At 41.4% G+C, this 20,808-nt stretch overlaps 1 non-coding gene across 1 annotated transcript; it reads right to left on the bottom strand.

Moving 5' to 3' along the window:
• Positions 1 to 958: 958 nt before the first annotated feature.
• Positions 959 to 1,031, bottom strand: TRNAK-CUU (transfer RNA lysine (anticodon CUU)). The gene has a single exon. It is a non-coding gene; the product is annotated as a tRNA-Lys (tRNA).
• Between the last annotated feature and the right edge of the window lie 19,777 nt (positions 1,032 to 20,808).

Here is a 20,808-nt window from a genome sequence, read left to right as displayed (position 1 = left end):
TTGGAAGCCTGCCTCACTGTGCTGGGGGAAAATGAAGTTGGGATGGAGAAGGGAGTGCTAAGTCCCTTAATGATGGATGGAGTGAGCACTCAGGTAGAAGATGAGTGCTTAAAGTAGACTAAGGACCAAACATGATGGCCTCTTAGCATCTGTATTACAAACTACAATGTCCCAAAGTAGAGAGAGCATAAGAAGGAAGGTGCCTGCCACAGAGGCAGGGGATGGGAGGGGGTGGGGGTGGCGGGAGAGATACTGGGAACATTGGTGATGGAAAATGCGCACTGATGAAGGGATGGGTGCTTGATCATTGTATGACTGATCTTTCATGAAACTTAGTCATGAAAGTTCGTACTGTGTCTTACATGATTCAATTTTTTTTTAAAAAGCACAGTCATGGTAGAATAAATGCAGAAAGCTGACTTAACAGGCAACTTCCCATTTATCAGAAAGAGCTCAGGAATTCACAGAAATATTAAAATTGAAGGATGGGGCAGTGAATAGAATCACTCATAGAAGTTGGCAAGGGGAAACAGACTCCTCTTTGACTATTTTATATTTTTATCGATGATTCTATAAAACAGAGAGAGACAGAGACAGGGAAAGTAAATATCTCACCCTAAAATTTTCCAAAAGAGGCAGAAATCTCTGTTCTGGGCATCTACCCACATCCCAAACTGGGATATATCCTCTCTGAACTGTGGTTCAGGTTCATTTGGGTGGTACCACAGTTTCTCCATATCCAAAGATCTCAGAATTTACATCTCGAAGGGCATGTTCTTTTTTTTCCCTAAAGGTCATGTTCTTTATGCCTTTGGGTTAATTCAGGGCTAGATAATTTCTTCTTGCTTTTATTATTTCCATAAACTAATTACCACCCCTCCTTTATCTATCTATCAGCAGCGTTAATGCTCTTGGTTATATTTAATCTATAAGTATAAATAAGTATAATTCAAAATCACACCCAACGTGGGGCTCAAACCCACAACCCTGAGATTAAGAGTCTCATGCTCTACTAACTGAGCTAGCCAGGAGGTTACAAGTTTTCTTGTTACGGTTACGGTTTCTGTTGTACAAGAGAGAGACATCCATGACATCGTCAACTATCGCCCAATCTGCCTGTTGTCCGTCATCTACAAGTTGTTCACTCGTCATCCTGAACAGAATAGGTGAAAGACAACCATGCGAGCAAGCTGGGTTCTGAAAAGGATTCAGCACAATTGACCATATCCACACAGTGACGAAGCTCATTGAAGTTTTGAAGAGTTCAAGATGCTGCTCTGTCTAACCTTCATAAATTTAAAGAAGGCCTTTAATTCTGTTGAGACTGAAGTGATCATTGAAGCCCTAGCCAAACAGGGTGTTCAAACTCAGTACATCAAGATCCTCCACGAGCTGCATTACGAATTCAGGATTTTACCATTCTACAAGGAAGTGATCATTGACGTAAAGAGAGGGATTCAGCAGGGCGACACCATTTCACTGAAACTCTTCAGTGCCACTCTAGAGAACATCATTCGACGACTGAAATGGGAGGAATGGGAGTGAAGATAGATGGTCAGTAACTACACCTCCGCTTCACTGATGACTTCGTTCTAATAACACCAAACATTAGCCAAGTGGCATAAATGCTGGCCGACTTCGACCTCGTGTGTGGAAAGGTCAGACTGCAGCTGAATATCAGCAAAACAATGTTCATGAAAATCAAACTAGTCCCTGATGTTCCATTTGCTCTCAACGGAATGAACATCTCTGAATGCAGCAGCTATGTATACCTGGGTTGAGAACTCAACATGAGGAACAACTGGGAGCCAGAACTGTGCAAGAGGAAGAGAGCAGTGTGAAACACCTTCAAGAGCATTGAAGAAGTGGTTAATAGGACAAAGAACTTCTGGCTCTGGGCACATCTTTTTGACTCCACCATTCTTCCTGCACTAACATATGCCTCAGAGACCTGGGCTCTATGAAAACAGGACGAGAGCGCTATCCGGGTCTTCCAAAGAGGAATAGAAAGAGCTATGCTAGGAGTATCATGTTTCACTCAAGTGACAGAAGGAATCCAGAGTTCCAACCTTCATTGATGATCAAGAATCAGGGACACTGTCTCACTTGCCAAGGCACCAAAAATCAGATGGGCTGGACACATCATGCGATTTAGAGACGACCGCTGGACTAGAGCTGTTACCGACTGGATTCCACGGGATGTCAAAAGACTGTGTGGCCGCCCATCTACGAGATGGTCAGACTTCTTCGTCAAAACCCTGAACAAACGGTTTGAGGCTCTTCGTGTTTCTGGAGTGAGCAGATACCATTGGGCTACACTAGCACATGACAGGGACAAATGGAGACATTACCGGCACCCACTCTAGCAAATAGAAGATCAACAGGATGACAAGTGATACAAGTGATACAATTCACAATCACTCTGCTGAAACTTGGATACCAACCTGAGTAAGTCCCAGTCTTGGAATAAAGGGTATAATTTCTATTGTATGTGGCTGCTTCTGCAGAGTATAAACTATTTGTAAACAGCACTTGTGTGTTTTGAAAATAAAATTCATTACCATAGACATGTGTAATACAAATGGCTTGACATTTGTAAACTATAATGCAAATAGCTTGCAGAATATTAGAACTCTGTCTTGAGACCCTCTTTCTTTGAGCTGCTTTTATGTTATGAAACTTGCAAATTGTCATAAAGAAATGTCAAAAACTATGGACAGTTGTTTTTGAGTCTCTGGACTGATAATGATCAGCTCTGTACCATTCTTTTCTTTTTTTAAATTTAATAACAGTGAGATGGAAACTTACAAAGCTGTTCATGATTAGGTTTCAATCATACAGTATTCCAACACCCATTCCTTCACCAGTGTACATTTTCTAGCACCAATGTCCACAGTTTCCCTCCCACCACCCCTCTCCCCCACCTTCAGTATGTCTTGCCTCTATGGCAGGCACTTTTCTTTTTTACCTACTCTATTTTACCTACCTTCCACCTACACACACATGTGGCAAGCTTCCAAACATTGACCAGTCCCCCTGGCCACTGTTTTCTCTGGCCTTGGATATTAGTCTCATGCTCTTTTCTTCTTCATCATCATCATCATCATCATCATCATCATCATCATCATCATCATCATCATCATCCCGTTGATTGCCGGTTTTCTTAGAGCAGTCTCAGTAATGTCTCCATTCGTCCTAGCCCTTAGATTTTAGAAGTCTCTTGTTACTCGTCCTTCTCAACAGTGACACATTGGAGGCTCTTTTAGAGTCAAGGAAATGAGACCCACCATTGTTACTGGTTTTGACCTATGAATACGTCATGGGGAGTTTGCCAGGCTCTCCTATGTGGGCAGGAAACTCTCAGTAGCTTGCCAGATTCTCCGAGAGGGAGAACGAGGCTATAAGATGTTGCATTTCGGGAGCTTGATTTTATAGTCTCTGAATATTGGCCATTGATGGGATTACACAGTGCCAGGGGCAGTTTCTGGGTATGACCGCCTAGTTACTGGAAAATGGGGGATCTGGGTGGAAGAGGCCCAGTCTTGATTCAAGCAGATTTAGAGACCTCAGCCCCATGTCCCACATACCTTTTTTTATATACCGCAAATGAATGCAGTCATTCTAATCTGTCTTCTTCTGAATCATTTAACTCAGCATGATACTCTCCATGCCCATCCTTCTACAGGCAAGTTCATTTTTCCTAATGGCTGCATAGTATTTTATTGCATAGATGTACCATAGTTTCTTTATGCAGCCCTCTGTTTTCATGTGCTATTTTTTAAATATCCACCAAAATTTGCTGTCTTCAAAGGTAATCAGTTACATTGTCCTCCTTGGATGAATAACCTAACAGTTATTTTTCAAGTTGACAACTTTTTGCTTCATTGTTTTTTTTTTGTCTTCCTAATAGCATTATCTACTTGCTTCCTTCTTCTGATTCATCACCTATTTATCAAGCACGGATTCTATAGGGTTCTCTTCTGTCTTATGCTCAAGGCATTTCCTACATCTTCAAAGTTATTTTGATCACTCTTCCAACACATATTCTAGATACACTAGAAATTTTCCCTAGCACTTAGACTCATAGCAAAGTAAGGAAACTCAAATTTAATTACACGTGATGTGCCTTATTTGATGGAACTAGAGAAAATTACAAGTGTTTAAAAATATATTATATTAATAAGGACTAAGTAATTTTTTAAACTAATTACTGTATCATTTATTAGCTGTCATTAAACCCACGTTAATTAAATAACATGTAAAGTTAAGTAGAAAGATAGATAATTTCCTAAAGGAGATGAAATTGTGATTTAAATATCTTTCTTAGTTGGTTGAATAGACAGGCATGTATAGAGCTGTATAATTCATCCAGGACTGAAACTATAGGATGATGAAACTATAGATGATGAAAAACACACAGATGGAGCATTATGGGAGCAGGAAATGGGATTTCTCTTTAGAGAATTGACGTAGAGATATAGATAAGGGGACCCTGAAGATGTTTTTTAAAAGTTTTTAATTTTTTTTATTGAATTACCATGAGATACACATTTTGTGATTGAGTTTCAGTCATACAATGTTCCAACACCCATCCCTTTATCAGAGCACATTTCTGATCACTAATCTTCCTCCTCCCCCACTCCCTGCCTGCCTCTGCCTCATGGCAGGCTCTTTTCTTCTCTCTCTCTCTGTCTCTCTGTCTCTGTCTCTTTCATTGTATCTCTCTCCTTTTGGGCATTATGTTTTGCAATACAGGTACTAGAATGTTATCATGTTTGTTCCTTTACCTACTTTCAGCTAGCAGTTCTAATCCAGAGTGGTCATTTCCAACTATCATTGTCATAGTAGTCCTTTCTCTATACTAACTGCCCTCTCCCCCCATCACTTGAGGTAAGCTTCCAACCATGGACCAGTCCTCCTGGCCCTTGTTTCTACTGCCCTTGGGCACTAGTCTCATACTATGGTTTTTCTTTTATATATTCCACGAATGAGTGTGGCCATTCTATGTCTGTCCCTCTCCCTCTGACTCATCTCACTCAGCATGATACTCTCCTTGTCCATAAGCGAATTTCATTAACTTCATTTTTCTTGGTGGTTGCATAGTATTTCATTGTGTAGATGTACCATAGTTTCTTTATTCTGTGGTCTTGGCAACATACTTTTGGGAAATAAATTTAAGCAGAGTTTTCCTAGCTTTGAAGTAGGCCAAAGGCATGAAAACCACATCTTTGATACATACAAACCGTGAGACTTTGGAGAAAAGAAACTGAGATACCATCCAGATGCAGAAATCCAAGGGTCCACCCAGAGAAGAGTGGACCCTTCTGAAAAGGAGAAGCTACAGAAAATCCATGAGATTATAAGGAGAACACCAACAGTGCAAGGCTTTCCTGTGACAACGCCCAGATCAACTTTTATGTATGCAAAACTCCAGAAATACACATTCAGAAGAACTGTATAAAAGCTCCTCCCAAAAGCCATTGGGACTTTCAAAGATTTCCCCTTGGACAGGTATCTTACCTGCTTGTCTCAATGTTTCTTTGCTTGCCTGTTTCCACTCCAGAGAAGCCTGTGTTCTCTCTTGAACATGTCCTTCTCTCTCCCCTCACGTCTTTCTAAGTAAGCTTCAATGGAACCTACCTTGCCTCACCATTTCACCTCCTCCTGGGATTCTTTCCTGTGAGTGAGCGATGCATGTACTAATATTGTGATCCAGCTTAGGCATTTCCCCAGCACAGGTGGCTGACGTGGGTCAAGCAGAGAGGTAGAAGCACTCTCTTCTGACTGAACACAGTGGCCACTCAACACCTTTATTGCAAACCACAACAGCTAATTAGAGAGAGAGAACATAAGGGAATGCCCTGCCATAGTGGCAGGGTGGGGTGGGGGGAGATAGGATTGGGGAGGGTGGGAGGGATGCTGGGTTTACTGGTGGTGGAGAATGGGCACTGGTGAAGGGATGGGTTCTCCAACTTTGTATGAGGGAAACATGAGCACAAAAATGTATAAATCTGTAACTGTACCCTCACGATAATTCACTAATTAAAAATAAATAAATTTTTTTAAAAAAGAAGCACTCTCTTCTGGAGTCTTCCTCCTTGCTCTCCACTTTAATGTGTCACTGGGAACAGAATGACTGTCTTCTGTTTTACTCTGTTGCAGTGGTTGCTATGATCTTTTCCTTGGTTAAAAATGCAGTATATGAACGTCAGCTAGTGTGTTTACTGGGTATCTCTTAGGTGCCAGGCATTGAGGTCTTAGAAGCTCAGGATTTATATAAACAAAAATATGTTCTCCTGAATTTGGTGTCATATGAACAGGAAGGCAGAGATCTGGGTGACAGTATATGACCAAGCTAATATTTAAAATATGTGATTGCTGAGTATTGCTAAAGATGTAAACATAGTAACATTCTCATCACTCATTACATTTCATCATAGGAAATATAGAGTCAGGACCAGAGATGTAACTCAGTGATTGAGCACTTTGCATTTTATGAAAGCCTGGGTTCAACACAAATTTTTTGAGTCATGTAATAAACTGGTTTTTTAGAAGCCTACCTTTTAGTATTTCCATGTGATGAAAGGGGGAAAAGTTACAAAACAAATACTATACGCTACTTTAAGTTTGCATCTTTTTATTTTTATTTTTTTAATTTACTATTTATTTATTTATTCATTTCTTTATTTGCATTTTGGGTCACACCCAGCAATGCACAGGGGTTAATCCTGGCTCTGCACTCAAGAATTACTCCTGGCGGTGCTCAGGGGACCATATGGGATGCTGGGAATCGAACCCGGGTCGGGCGCGTGCAAGGCAAATACCCTACCCGCTGTGCTATCGCTCCAGCCCCCAAGTTTGCATCTTTTTAAAAAGTGTTTTTTCTTTCCTAAGTTTCCTCCTCTTTCCCTTCCCTTTGTTGTTTTTGCATGACCAGAGCTTATAGTGCTTGCACACCTGGTTGTAGTGCATCAGAGATTGAGCAGTTTTTGTGCCACCTGGGCTCACAAATAGCAGTGCTCCTGCAATTGTACTCAACATGTAGTAGTGTGGAGCAAGGGATCAAATTCACAGCCTTATGTTTATGTTTGTGAAATTACTCAGTACCTCAGTGGCTACTCTACCTTTGAAACATACCCCTCCTGCCTCTCCTTTTTAATTTTTTTTTTTTGCGGCCACTTCCAACAATGCTTAGGGGAGAATCCAGATTCTGTGCTTTGGATGATCTCTGCATTGCTTGTGGGACCATGCAGTGCTAGGAATTGAACTCAGACCTCCTGCATGCAAAAGATGCAGTAAGGTCACAGAGCTGTCTCTCTGACTCTGAATTCTAGTAACGTTAAGTATCATGCTTTTTTAAAATTTCACTTCATGACTTATACAAACTCTAATGCCAACTGATGTCAACTGAATTTGAGTTAAAATGTAATTTTTACATTAAATAATTCTATTACACTCCAAATTTTTATATTAAAAAACATCTTTGGGCCAGAGAGATAATACACAGATTAAGGTACTTGCCTTGCATTCAACCTCAGTTCAATTCCTGACACATCATATGGTCCCCTTAGGCACCAGCAGGAATGATTCCTTAGCACAGACCCAGGAGTAAGACTTGAGCATGGCTGCATATGGCCTAAAAAATATAAATATATATAACAATATGTACATACATATTGATGTATACATTCCCACCATTGCCTCTGATCTGAAAAATATTTCTAGCATCCAGTGTTAAAATAAAAAAAAGAGACCCCCAAATGGAGACACTTGTCCTCACCTCCAAGATTTAATACTTAATTGCAGTTCCAGCCCCTCCAAGGAATGCTATTAGAACCAGTTGGTCTGGAATTTCCTAGTCATCCTTCGCAAGGGAACATGTCTGACAGTCTCCTCCAGTTCTTTCAGGGAAGGCAGCCTTGCTTGTAATAATCCACTCTCTAATCTCTGATCCTATCTATAGAAAGTCTTCCATTTTGTATAATCCTTTGGAGCTTCTTTCTACTTGCTAGATGGGATGCTGCCCAATTCATGAGTCATTTAATAAAGCCAATTACTTGTTCAAAATTACTCAAATGAATTTTGTTTTTTTAGCAGAAATTGTCTATTTTGACATTGTGGATCAAATATGAGCAAAATTGCCTTTTGGATAGCACTGTAGCACTGTCGTATCATTGTTTATTGATTTGCTCGAGTGGGCACCAGTAACGTCTCATTGTGAGACTTGTTGTTTCTGTTTCTGGCATATCAAATACCCCACAGGTAGCTTGCCAGGCTCTGCCGTGTGGGCGGGATACTCTCAGTAGCTTGCCAGGCTCTCCAAGAGGGACAGAGGAATCGAACCAGGGTTGGCTGCGTGCAAGGCAAACGCCCTACCCGCTGTGCTATCACTCCAGTCCCACCTCCTGTCTCAGGGGCTGGGGTGATAGCACAGCGAGTAGGGCATTTGCCTTACCTTTTGAATACGAAGAAAAAATACAATGGAAAACCACACAATCATTTTTTTAGAGAGAATTATCTGTGGTTTAAATGTAATGCATAAAATGCCAAGATTTTTAGAACAATGATAACTTTACAATCATACCTCTGAAGTATTAATCGTACTATGAATTATTGGAAAATATGCTTAACAATGTGATCAGGAGTGAAACTAGTCCAAAGAAATTAAGAGCAGCAAACTCTAGCCAAGGATGCTTGTCCTTGTCATACTCTCCCAGATACTTACTCTTCCCCTAAACTAAAAATTAAGACAAGTTCCTCAGTGTGTCTTTACTTTGCTTATGTCTGTCCATATGCAAGGTGCACCTCAGAAGTCCGTGAAGGGGCTGACTGTTTGTTCTGAAGCTGGTTTGTTCTGGTTTGTCCTGGAGCTTACCGGTCTGCATCCCACCCTCTCTCCATTCTTTTCCTATGAAAATTCTGCCAGTAACTGTGACGACCAGGGAGTTGTTTTGAGGTCATGAGTCCACAATCTTCCACTTGCCTGATAAAGCTCAACCTATCACCTGGTCTCTCGACTGATTTCCTTCATCCTCTTTCCTCCTACTCCCTCCCTTCCCGTTACCCCTCAGATTTCTCTAAATAAAACTTCTTTATTTACTGTCTCTTCGTGAAATTCCTTTTCTGAAGGAAGGCACAAAAAACCTGACAAACCTGTGCCGACATGAGGGCTGACTTTTCCTACAAAGAGCAATTTTTCACTGCAGCCCAAGTCTATTCAAGTGGTGGGGACCAGCTGGACCCCAGACATGGCTTGACAGCAGCTTTGTGGGAGCGCGAAGTCCCTTTCTTCCACACTGTCCAAGTGCTCATGGCAAACCTGACCAGTTCTAACCCTCCTAAGCTTTCCTTCTAGGGACTGAGGTTGATAGAGCTGGGAGATGGTAGCACTATCTCCTGAAGGCTTACCTCCCTTGTCTCCACTTAATTTATGTCACCTGAAATATTAACATGAAGCTTACTTCTCCCCAGCAGCAAGGAAATTACAGAATGATTGCTGTGAGTTTCCACTTAGGGGTGAGAGTAAAACTGTGGTTAGTTTAGGGGTTAAATCTTGGTAGGGATTGAAAGAGGAAACCTCAGTTTCCGCTTGCTAACTTCTGCAAGCACCTTCATTTTGCTGCTCCCATCCTACATTTCGAGCATTCCTGCAAATTCCTGGGCTCTTTCCGAGATAGAAGTTTGCAATTTCTCAAGACCATAAACTTTGTCCCAGACTTTGGTTTCATAGGAGACTAAGAGATAAGGGACAATATTTGGCCATAAGGTGAAATATGTAACCTAAAATGTGTTATGGAAAAAAAAAGACACACATCAGTCCCCACTCTTAGCAACACAATAGTTCTAAATTATCAAGACATTACTGGGAAACTAATGGGAATCCTCTGATACTTTGTTTAATAAGTAACACAAAGACCCAGTTTTCCCATAAAAGCCTACAAAACCATTCCTAATTTAGAGTCTCTAAATTAAGAGTCTCTTGCCCCCGGGCCTGGCTGTCTTCACTGGGGACTTTCAGGGGGGTGGGTTGAGTTTCTCTCCCCACCCCGGGCAGAGCCCCAGCAGTCGAAGAGCTCCCAAATCCAGCCACAGCCATGCTCAAGACCACTCTCCACATGCTTGGACGAGCCTCATGCATGAAGGAACCGGCAGAGGAACCCAAGTATGTGGGACCCGGGGCTGAGCTCTCCAAGCCTGCTCGGATTGGAACTGGGCCTCTTCCACCCAGATTCCCCATTTTTCAATAGCTAGGCAGTCACAACCAGAAACTGCCCCCAGTGCCATGTAATCCCATCAACGGCCAACATCCAGAGACTATATAAAACCAAGCTCTTGTAAGCGCTTGTGGCCATGAAGTGGCTGCGCAGCATCTTATAACCTAGTTCTCCCTCTTGGAGAACATGGCAAGCTACTGAGAGTTTCTTGCCTGCATGGGAGAGCCTGACAAGCTCCCTGTGGCATATTCATATGCCAAAAACAGTAACAGTGTTGGGTCTCATTCCCTTGACCATGAAGAGTCTCTGATGCAGAACTGCTGGGAAGGACGAGTAAAGAGAGGCTGCAAAAATCTCAGGGCTAGGACGAATGGAGACGTTATTGGGCCTGCTTGAGCACATGGATGATCAATGGGATGACAGTGATACAGTGATACAGTGACTAAGTTCCTCCTCAACTAAGAAGTTTCTTTCTCTTTTACTTTTCAATAAACTCTATTTCTAACTTTAAGTCTAGGCATTTTTATTACACAAAATATTGCCTAAAATATTTATTGATATTTTTATTCTTGACAATATTGAATAACCTGGGAGCTATAGAGGAACACAGAGACCTACATCACTGGACCTGCAGCAAGACTACCATGAAGGACTCCATTTAAGCCTCTTTCTTACTTTTAACAAGTGGATTGAATGTTTTAAGTTTCATGTTTTCATTGTGCGGGGGAGGCTGAGACAGAAATTTGGGATTCTGAAGAATGAAATTTTGAGTAGCTAACTTAGTTTAACTGACATTTTTTAATTGGTTTTAAAAAATCCGATTTACATATCCTAAATGTATAATAATGTTTACATGTGACTCACATTTAATTTAATTTGTAATTGAATGTGACATGTGACTCTATTAAATTAAATTATTCATGGAAAGCACCAAGACCAATCCTCTGGCTCAAAGAAAAATATTAAGTGCATTAGTGTTTCAACCCCTTACTTCTTAATTAACTTTAGCAACCATGTCTGTTGGGTTGGGCTATATCACTATACCCAAAATTAGCTAAACTGTCTAAGGAAAAAAAGCATATCTTTTATCTTAATTTAAGGTATGTGTTGATGGGACTGGAGCAATAGTACACTAGATAGGGCATTTGCCTTGCACACAGCCGACCCGGGTTCAATTCCCAGCATCACATATGGTCCCCCAAGCACCTCCAGGAGTAGGTGCAGAGGCAGGAGTAACCCCTGAGCATTGCTGGGGTTATATATATATGTCCTTGGTTTGAAAAGAGTAGTGTCATTTCATCCCCCAAGTGCAGAAATTTTGCTTTTATTTTGGAGTCACACCCAGTGGAACTTTTGGCTCATTCCTGACTCTGCATTCAAGAATCACTTCATGGGTCAAAATAGGATGCAAGGATCAGTCAACCTGGACCAGCCATGTAAGGCAAGTGCCTTACTTGTTGCACTCTTGCTCCAGACCTCCACCTCCAATTTTTTTATGATACAATTATGTTGTCCAACCTAGAGGAATTTATAGCTTTGCTGCCACATTTTGAGAATACAGTCAGATGCAAGTAAGTTCCCTATTATCTTACATAAGTGTAAGGGAGGTGGATTTTTTGAAGGGCAGTGATGTGATCTAGAATGGTCAAAATAGAGTGTGGATTGAAATTTAGTGATTGAAAAGACAATGAAGAGAGCATTTCCTGGGAGAGTGAATGTTTCCTCACCTTCATGCAAAATAAGGAGGTATTAATTTTGTTGGTATCTCCCAAATGGTGTTCTGGGGCCATTCTTGGTGGTCCTTGGCCAACATTGATTTAAATGAAAGGGCCCAAAGATGCAGAGTTGCTTGACCCTTCATTTCCAGGGACAACCCTGGCCACTTCCAGGGCTCAGGGCAGTGCTTGGAGGCCTGGCAGCAGTTGGCAGGGGTGGTGTGTGTGTGTGTGTGTGTGGTGTATATGTGGGGTTGTGATGTGGTGCCAGAGCTTGACGTTGGGATCTGGTGCTCATAGGGCATTCCTTCCTGATTGCTGAGATATTTTCCCTGCCCATAACAAGTAGTTCCTTAAAGATAGTTTGAAATTTCCTGTGCAGATTGATGCTATACAGAGGTTTTGGCTAGAAGACCATCCTTAAAGGAACTTTGCTTAGGTTGTGTTCAAAATATCCTTTTGAAATTTAAAGGTCACAAAATCAACAAAACAGTCTTGGAAAAAGAAAATAAGTTGGTTCAAGGTTTTGTTATTACCTCCAGGGACAGTTAAATTTTGGTTTGAGATTGTTTTTTATTTCTTTTGGTTTTTGGACCACACCTGGCTGTATTCAGGGCTTATTCCTGGCTCTGTGCTCAGGGATCACACCTGGTAGTGCTGGGAGCCATAATGTGTACCTGGGGTTGGATCTGGATCAGCTGTGTGTAAGCTAAGCGCCCTATCCCTGTACTATATCTATGGCTCTTATTCTTGCGAAAAAAAAAGGTACAATTAAAAAAATTGTAGAGGGCACAACCAACAGAGTTCTAGGTGAGAACGTGCATGTTGGAGATTGAAGTCAGGCTTTCTGCAGGCACAGCCTCTCATGTTTACCTCCTCCCTTACTTGGGCTATGGACTGACCTATACTTTTTGTTTGAAAGTTCTCAGTAATTATTTAATAAAGGTTTTTTTCTTTGAAAAAGAAAAGTTTTTTTATGTTTTCTGAAGAATTAGATTTGTTTTTCTATGGTTCTGTTAATTAGATTTTGTAAACTTTGAATGGTTTGAGTTTACTTTTGTTTTCTAGGTCTTTCCACAGAGTATATGGTTTGAAAGAGGAATCCTACAGGAAAGCCATAATGTTTTATGTAATCCAATCTGAGAAGTGGTCTTCCACCAGTTCTACTGTTGGCTATTGCTCACCAGACCAACCTTAGTAGAGTGGAAGGACACCTTACACAGGTGTGAGTACACAAGGAAGGATCTTTGTTGTTCATCTTGGAAGCCTCTAGTGAGAAGTTAGCTGATTCTGTGGTCACATGATCTACTCTTCCTGCCTCATGTCATTCACCCCATCCTTTCCTCTCAGCTTACCAAGATCACACACCCTTAACCACAAATGATCTAAACCTAAACCTAACGTAGTTCTCATTTTAGAGAGAAGTAAAAATAAAAAATAAAAATCTTGGCTCATTGATTATTGGGGGTGTGGGAGGGATCCCTATATCAACATTTAATGTTTTAATAATTAAAAACATAATTTGCAATATTTGTATGAGGATTGTCCATATACCTTTACCCAGATTCCCAATTTTTAATGTTTGTCACATTTCCCTACAAGTTCAAAAGCCTAAATTCTGAATCTAATTAAAAAGATGTGTAATTCAAGCTACAATTTCACTTTTTACATTTTCATTTTTATATCTTATGTTTTTAATATTTTTAATGTCTTGGAGAAGTCCTCAAATCCTTTATTCCCTTCCCTTTGATTTCTTATCTGAAATGTGATTGTTAGGATTGTTTTAAGAATTCAATGAGATGTGTGTGCATACAAGAAATTTAGTGAAAGCATGGCAGATACTAAGTGCTCAATAACTATTTATTAGGGTCAGAGAGGTAGTATGATGTTAAGGCCTTTGCCTTGCACATAATTGACCACAGTTGGCTCCCTGGTACCACATATGGTCCTCAAACACTGCCAGAGTGACCCCTGAACAGAGAGCCAGCAGTAAGCCCTGAGCACAGTAGGTTGTGGATCTGAAAGCAAACCAAAACAAAGCAAAAAAACCCTATTAGTCATTTATTTATTGATTCCTTCAAAATATTTAAGGAGCAATGTGTTGCTATTGTATGATGTGTCTTTGATATCAAATACTCTTAACACTTCTGATGATAAATCAAAGGGAAGAGAGTAAAGGATTTTGGAACTTCTCCAAAGATATTAAAAGTATAAAAAATGGAAATGACAATATGAAAGAAAAGGAAATTGTGACTATGGGAAAAAGCAAAGAAAGCACTGGTAACAATAATTTAAATTGTGTAATAAAAGGCACCGATGAAATATAACTATATCTGAGTTTAAAAATAATTTTCAAGAGGAAAAGGGGGAGTTGTAGCTGAAACACACTGACTGAAGCAGAGTGATAGGTACATGAAGTTTCCTTACACTGTGCTGTCTTTTAATATGTGTTCACATTTTCCATGAAAAAGTTCTTTTAAAGGGTACAAAGATATACATACAAAATTAACCACTCTTGAATGCCTAGTAAATGTCACATTTCTTCAGAGTTATGTTGTTTAATTGGTTTGGAAAACAGTATAAAGAGACGATGAATCTTAAGATCTTGGCAGCCACAGAAATTAGCTTCCTGTACCTTCACCATAAACAACATTTACTGTGTCTGGGGAGATAGTACAAGGGTTAGAGCACATGCAAAGCTCTGGTCTGATATCTGAGGCCACATGACCCTCCCCACAAATTGCCCACTGGGACCTCCAAAACACTGTTGGGTATAACCCTGATGGCTCCTAAACACTATTGAAGTGGCCCTGGTGGTCCCTAAAATTGTAGGGACCAAGCAATACTGGACTCTTGGACCCTCACATTAAACACTGGCTAGCTCAGTTGGCCTAGAATTGCCAGAAATGGCGTCCAGGTCCCCTGAGTCCTGCTTGGAGAACCAAAAAATTATTATTTCCATAATGATTTAAAAGCTACTTTTCTGCATTATTTTTACTATTCAGCATTGACATAAATGTATCTAGATAGTTTCCATGGGCTATGACTAAACGATAAGTTATTTACATTGTGCTTATTCTACTGCATATTAATCGTAAATGTGATTTTTAGATGCACTAATCAACTCACACTTTCATTAAGGGAAGTCCAAGCCTTTTCAATGCAATGAGGTTAAATAAATTTAAACATAATAGTTTAAAATTATAAATGACAGTATTATAAGAACTGAGAGGTAAAAGTTTCTTCAGTTTATTTTACTGTTATTTTGGTATAAAGAAATATATACAAGAAGGATTATAAAATTTAAAAGTTTATAAATTAAGGCCCTGGAGATACCACAGGAAGTAAAAGGTTTACCTTGCATCCCCCCACTGACTCTGGTTCAGTCCCTGTGAACCACAGGATGGTCCCCGAGTTTAATCCCCATCAGGCACCAGGTCTGACCCTGAGCACTGAGCCAGAAATACATCCTGAGCACCTCCAGGTGTGGTCCAAATCCTCCTCCCCCCACGTTAAAAAAATACAACAAAGTTTTTCCCAGGTTTAAACCCTTGCAGAGGCAGGAGAAGACAAGAGTTTTGTTTTGGTCTTGATGATAGTGTGAACAGAGAAAGCAGTGTTACAGCAGCCCCCACCCCCGTAAGACCATCTCTTAATTCTTCCTCTCTTGTTCCTCTCTTGTTCTGTGTGCATGATAGCTGTGCCTCAACAAAGGTGAGGATTTATCAGTATTCGAAAGCAATAATATGCACTTAACGTAAGAAGATAACTGCCTTTTGGGATGGAAACCTGGTCCAGAATGCCAAACATTTTCTTTTCCCTCGTCTTTTCTGCCTTCTGATACTAATTGGATTTTTTCCCCAATTACTAACTCTTCTACTAGCAAACTGCCTGATACATCAGTATGGGGCATGAGTGATTCTGTGATGTGTGCTCAGCAAACACCTCCTGGGTGACTTTGTCTTCGGGAGGTAGAAGGGGGTTTGAAGGAGTTTGAAGCAGGAGAGGTTTGGCCATATGTGGTGCTGTTTAGGGTTTGCTTATGGCTCAGAGCTTAGGGATCACTACTGGCAATTTTTAGGGAAGCATATGGGATGCCAAGGATTGGACGGGGTGTGGCAGGCACCTTCCTTCTTGCCTTGGCCCCGTGCAAGGCAAAGCCTTAACCCCTGGGCTCTCTCTCCAACCCTGCTGGGAAACTTTATTTGGTTCAGTTTTCTCACCAAGGCAGGTTTATTTCCAACTGCTTTCCACTAAAAGATAAAATGACTATAGTTATTTTATTTTATTTTTTTAAATTATTATTTTTTTAACAACACGCAGTAAAAATTTATTCATATTAATAACTCCATTTGTCATGGGGGTTGTTGCTTAGATGTATGGGATGGCACATGCATGCTGGCTTTCTGAGGTTACACAGGTGCTGGCTCTCTGAGGTTACACAGGGCTGGCTCTCGGAGGTTGCAAGGTGCTGGCTCTCGGAGGTTACTCTGGTGCTGGCTCTCCGAGGTTGCACAGGTGCTGGCTCTCTGAGGTTACTCAGGTGCTGGCTCTCTGAGATTACACAGGGCTGGCTCTCTGAGAGAAAAGGTCGCGCGGCCGCACTAGCGGCCGCGCGGCTCGGATCTGTCCCAGTCCCGAATCCTGGAGCCCTGTTAGTTGCTGCTCAGTGTCGCCGGGGTTCCATCCGGAGAAGGTGTGCAGGCGGCACCTCCTCCCTCCGGCCCCCCGGTGTTGCTGGCCCCGATTTGGGTCCAGAGCATTGTCCGGGCCACGTTGCTCACCAGAATGCCTGCCGCTTCTCTGTGGATTGTGGCATCAAGATCGACTATAGTTATTTTTGAGCACTGAAAACTAGATTGAAAGTAAGTCTGATTAGCAAGGTAGTGTTGCTTGGAATCTCTCATATTCAAAGTATAATTACAATTTGGAAAATTTAAGAGAAAGCATGCTTGCTCCCACAATTTCTAAATATAATTGAGAGCACAACAGCAAGTTGCAGTTGCCATGTTTTGTATTTGTTGGTCACCAGCACAAAATTTATGTTCCCCAAATGTATTTAAATCTACGTTTAATTTCCTTTTCAGACACAGTCACTAAATTTAAAGAATAATTGGCTTGGGGGGGGATGATATCTCATTTACAAATTACTAATACACATTTACTAGAGAGATAATTATATATTTTTCCAAAATAAAATCTTCCAAAGTTTTCCAAGACAGATGCACTTATTCTATGGCCCATCCCCGATCCCCCAAAAAGTTTTTTTTTTCAATGAAAGCATTTATATCCCTCGCTCTCCAAAGTAAGCTTTAAGAAAAAAGACCCTGGAACCACAAAAACAAAAACAAAAGAAAGAAAACAACATCTAGACTTTTGAAGAGCTCACTTAGTTATAGGAAGTACCATATATTTAAACTTCTCAAACTCAAAAATAAAACAACCTTTGTTGTTTTTATTTTGTTTTGTTTTGTTTTTGCTTTTTGGGTCACACCCAGCGATGTACAAGAGTTACTCCTTACTTTGCACTCAAGAATTACTCCTGGCAGTGCCCAGGGGACCATATGGGATGCGGGGAATCAAACCCAGGTCAGCTGCATGCAAGGCAAATGCCCTACCTGCTGTACTATCGCTCCAGCCCTCAAACAGCCTTTGTTTTAGACCGAACTGTTTCCATGGCAACACTGCAGGATTTCTTTGCTGCCATAAGACATATTAGTAGACTATGGAATTTCCCAATCTTTCCGTCTTGAGCTTGGTCTGCAGTATATATCAAACACTTCATAGGTTTTCTTAGTCTCTTGAACATTCCAAGACTATTTCAGTGTTGTGAGCCTGAAGCCAAGTAGAAGAGGATGTCAAGGCTGAGTATCCTACATGTTACATCCCTGTCCCCCTTCCCTCCCGTGGTCACCAAACTAGTCCCTATGATTCTTTCCCACAGGCCCCAAAGTCAAATCCCAACTTTGTTTCAGTTTCTTCATTCCCTTCTGTCATTCTCCCACTTTCTGTGTTTGGAAAGTACTTGGGGCCTCGGCATCATCACCCCTTTTCCTAGTACGTCTGTAAACAGCCCCATCTTCGACATTTTCAGGTGAAATGCTAATAAATCAGCAAGTTTCTTGTTCTGATTTTTCTCGTTACTCTTTGTGGCTTTTTTCAAAAACACACAGATAAAATAACTATAAGTTTCAGCTCTGAAACTGCCACCATCTTGCACTGCCATCATAGAAAGGTTGTGAATTAACGTGGGGTCTCCATATTTTACAAAGGAGAAAACATTACTGACTCCTGATGTTTCCTCCTATGTTGTGGGAACCCCATCCCTGAATCAGTTTTGGTTGGGCTCTGTTCCTCTCTTCAACTTTCTCAGAGAATTTGGGATTTCCTCTAATAGGTGAGTTCATGAAAATGGCCCTCCTGAGAGGTATATGCTTACCATTTTCCCCTTGCTTCAGGGGACACAGATCACAGAGCAGACATCATCTGTTCTGGTCTTGTACTCCAAGACTTAATAGATTTTAAGAATTGTGCAACCTCCAATAGTAGTTGGAGACTTGAACACCACCTTATCACCTCTGGGTAGATCAAGAAGATTAAAACTCAGCAAGGAAATACTGGCTCTGAAGGAAGAAATTGAATAGAGAGGACTAGTAGATCTATAGAGGACTTTAGGGTTCAGCCCTTTTGAGACGCTTCTCAAAAAATTAGAAATTGAGCTCCCATTTGACCCAGCAATACCACTTCTGGGAATATATCCTGGAGAGGCAAAAAAGTATAGTAGAAAGGACATCTACACTCGTATGTTTATTGCAGTACTGTTTACAATAGCCAGAATCTGGGAAAAAACAAGTACCCGAGAACAGATGACTGGTTAAAGAAACTTTGGTACACCTCCACAATGGAATACTATGAAGCTGTTAGAAAAGATGAAGTCATGAAATTTGCATATAAGTGGATCAACATGGAAAGTATCATGTTAAGTGAAATGAGTCAGAAAGAGAGGGACAGACATAGAAAGATTGCACTCATCTGTGGAATATAAAGTAACAGAATGGGAGACTAACACCCAAGAATAGTAGAGAAAAGGACCAGGAGGTTAGCTCCATGGTTTGGAAGCTGGCCTCACATGCTGGGGGAGAGGGCAGCTCAGATAGAGAAGGGAACACAGGGTAAAGGGTGTTCTGAGGACCCGCTCAGGATGGGAGATATGTGCTGGACATAGACTATAGACCAAACGTGATAGCCACTCAATACCTCTATTGCAAACCACAACACTCAAAAGGAGAGAGAGAACAAAAGGGAATACAGGGCCACAGAGGTGGAGTGGGGGTGAGGGGAGGATAAGGTAGGGATGGTGGGAGGGATACTGAAAGTATTGGTGGTGGAAAATGGGCACCTATGGAGAGATGGGTACTCAATCATTGTGTGACTGGAATGCAAGCACGAAAGTTTATAACTGTAATTGTCCCTCACTGTGATCCACTAATAATAAAAAATTAAAATTAAAAAACAAAAGAATTGTGTCACCTCACTGGTATCCCAGTGGGGCTGTGTATCTGGGAGGGTCACTGGCCTCCAGATTTAAGCCAGTCTCTTCACTGTCTGCTGTACCAGTAATAAGGTTCTAGCCCACGCTTCTTTATGTCATTATCTCAGTTGGCTCTGCATGCTGTACTATTGGGCTCTTCCCAGTAATGATAGCACAACCAATATTTGCTTTCTTAAATTCCTTGTTCCTGGGAATATGACATTATATGTATCCAATTATATGTCCTAAGGTTCATCTGGTGAGTGTTTGTTGGCCCTATAGCCCATTCTACAAAAAGAGTGTGATGAAATGTTGCCATACACATCATCATCATCATCATCATCATCATCATCATCCCATTGATCATCAAATTTCTCGAGCAGTCTCAGTACATCTCCATTCATCCTAGCCCTGAGATTTTAGAAGTTTCTCTTTACTTGTCCTTTCCAATGGTGCTGCATTGGAGGTTATTTCAGTGTCAGGGGGAATGAGATCCATCATTGTTATTGGTTTTGGCATATGAATACGCCATGGGGAATTTGCAAGGCTTTCCCATGTGGGCAGGAAACTCTCGGTAGCTTGCCAGGCTCTCCCAGAGGGAGAACTAGAACATAAGATGTCTCAAGGCCTCAAAGTGGCCTCACACTTTCGGGAGCTTGGTTTTATAGTCTCTGGATGTTGGCCGTTGGTGGGATTACACGGCTTGGGGGGCAGGCTCTGGGTGTGACCGCTTAGCTACTGGAAAGTGGGGGATCTGGGCAGAAGAGGCCCAGTCCTGATCCAGATAGGCTTGGAGGTCTCAGCCCTGGGTCCCACACACCTGGGTTCCTCTGCCGGTTCCTTCATGCGTGAGGCTCATCCGAATATGTGGAGAGGGGCCTTGAGCATGACTGTGGCTGGGCTCCAGAAGTTTTTGGCCACGGGAGCTCTGTTCAGGGCAAGGAGGGAAACTGAAGCCCACCCCCTCAGAGGGGCCCTGGTGAAGACAGCAGAGAGTGTCTTGCCCCTCCTCGAGCCTGGCTGGCCATACACATATTGCAATTATGTGGAGTTTGTATTATTAAAATGTTGTATTCTTAAGGGTCTGGAGAGAGTACAGTGGATTGGAGGCTTGCCTTGCATGCAGTCAATTTGGGTTTAATCCCTGGCACCCCATATGATCCACTGAGCCCCAACTGGAGTGTTCCCTGAGCACGAAGACAGGAGCAAACTCTGAGCACCACAGGGTGTGGCCCCCAAACCAAAGAAAATAACTCCAAGAGTGTGAAGAATGGGTTTTCTTTTTCTGAAAAAGGAATGATAGCTCAAGTAAATTTTGAAGCTTCTGTTAACTAAAACCTATATGGAC

Source organism: Sorex araneus, chromosome 5 (assembly GCF_027595985.1).
Source record: "Sorex araneus isolate mSorAra2 chromosome 5, mSorAra2.pri, whole genome shotgun sequence".
NCBI lineage: Eukaryota > Metazoa > Chordata > Mammalia > Eulipotyphla > Soricidae > Sorex > Sorex araneus.
The sequence above is the reverse complement of the archived record's forward strand: the minus strand, read 5'-3'. Positions and strand labels throughout refer to the sequence as shown.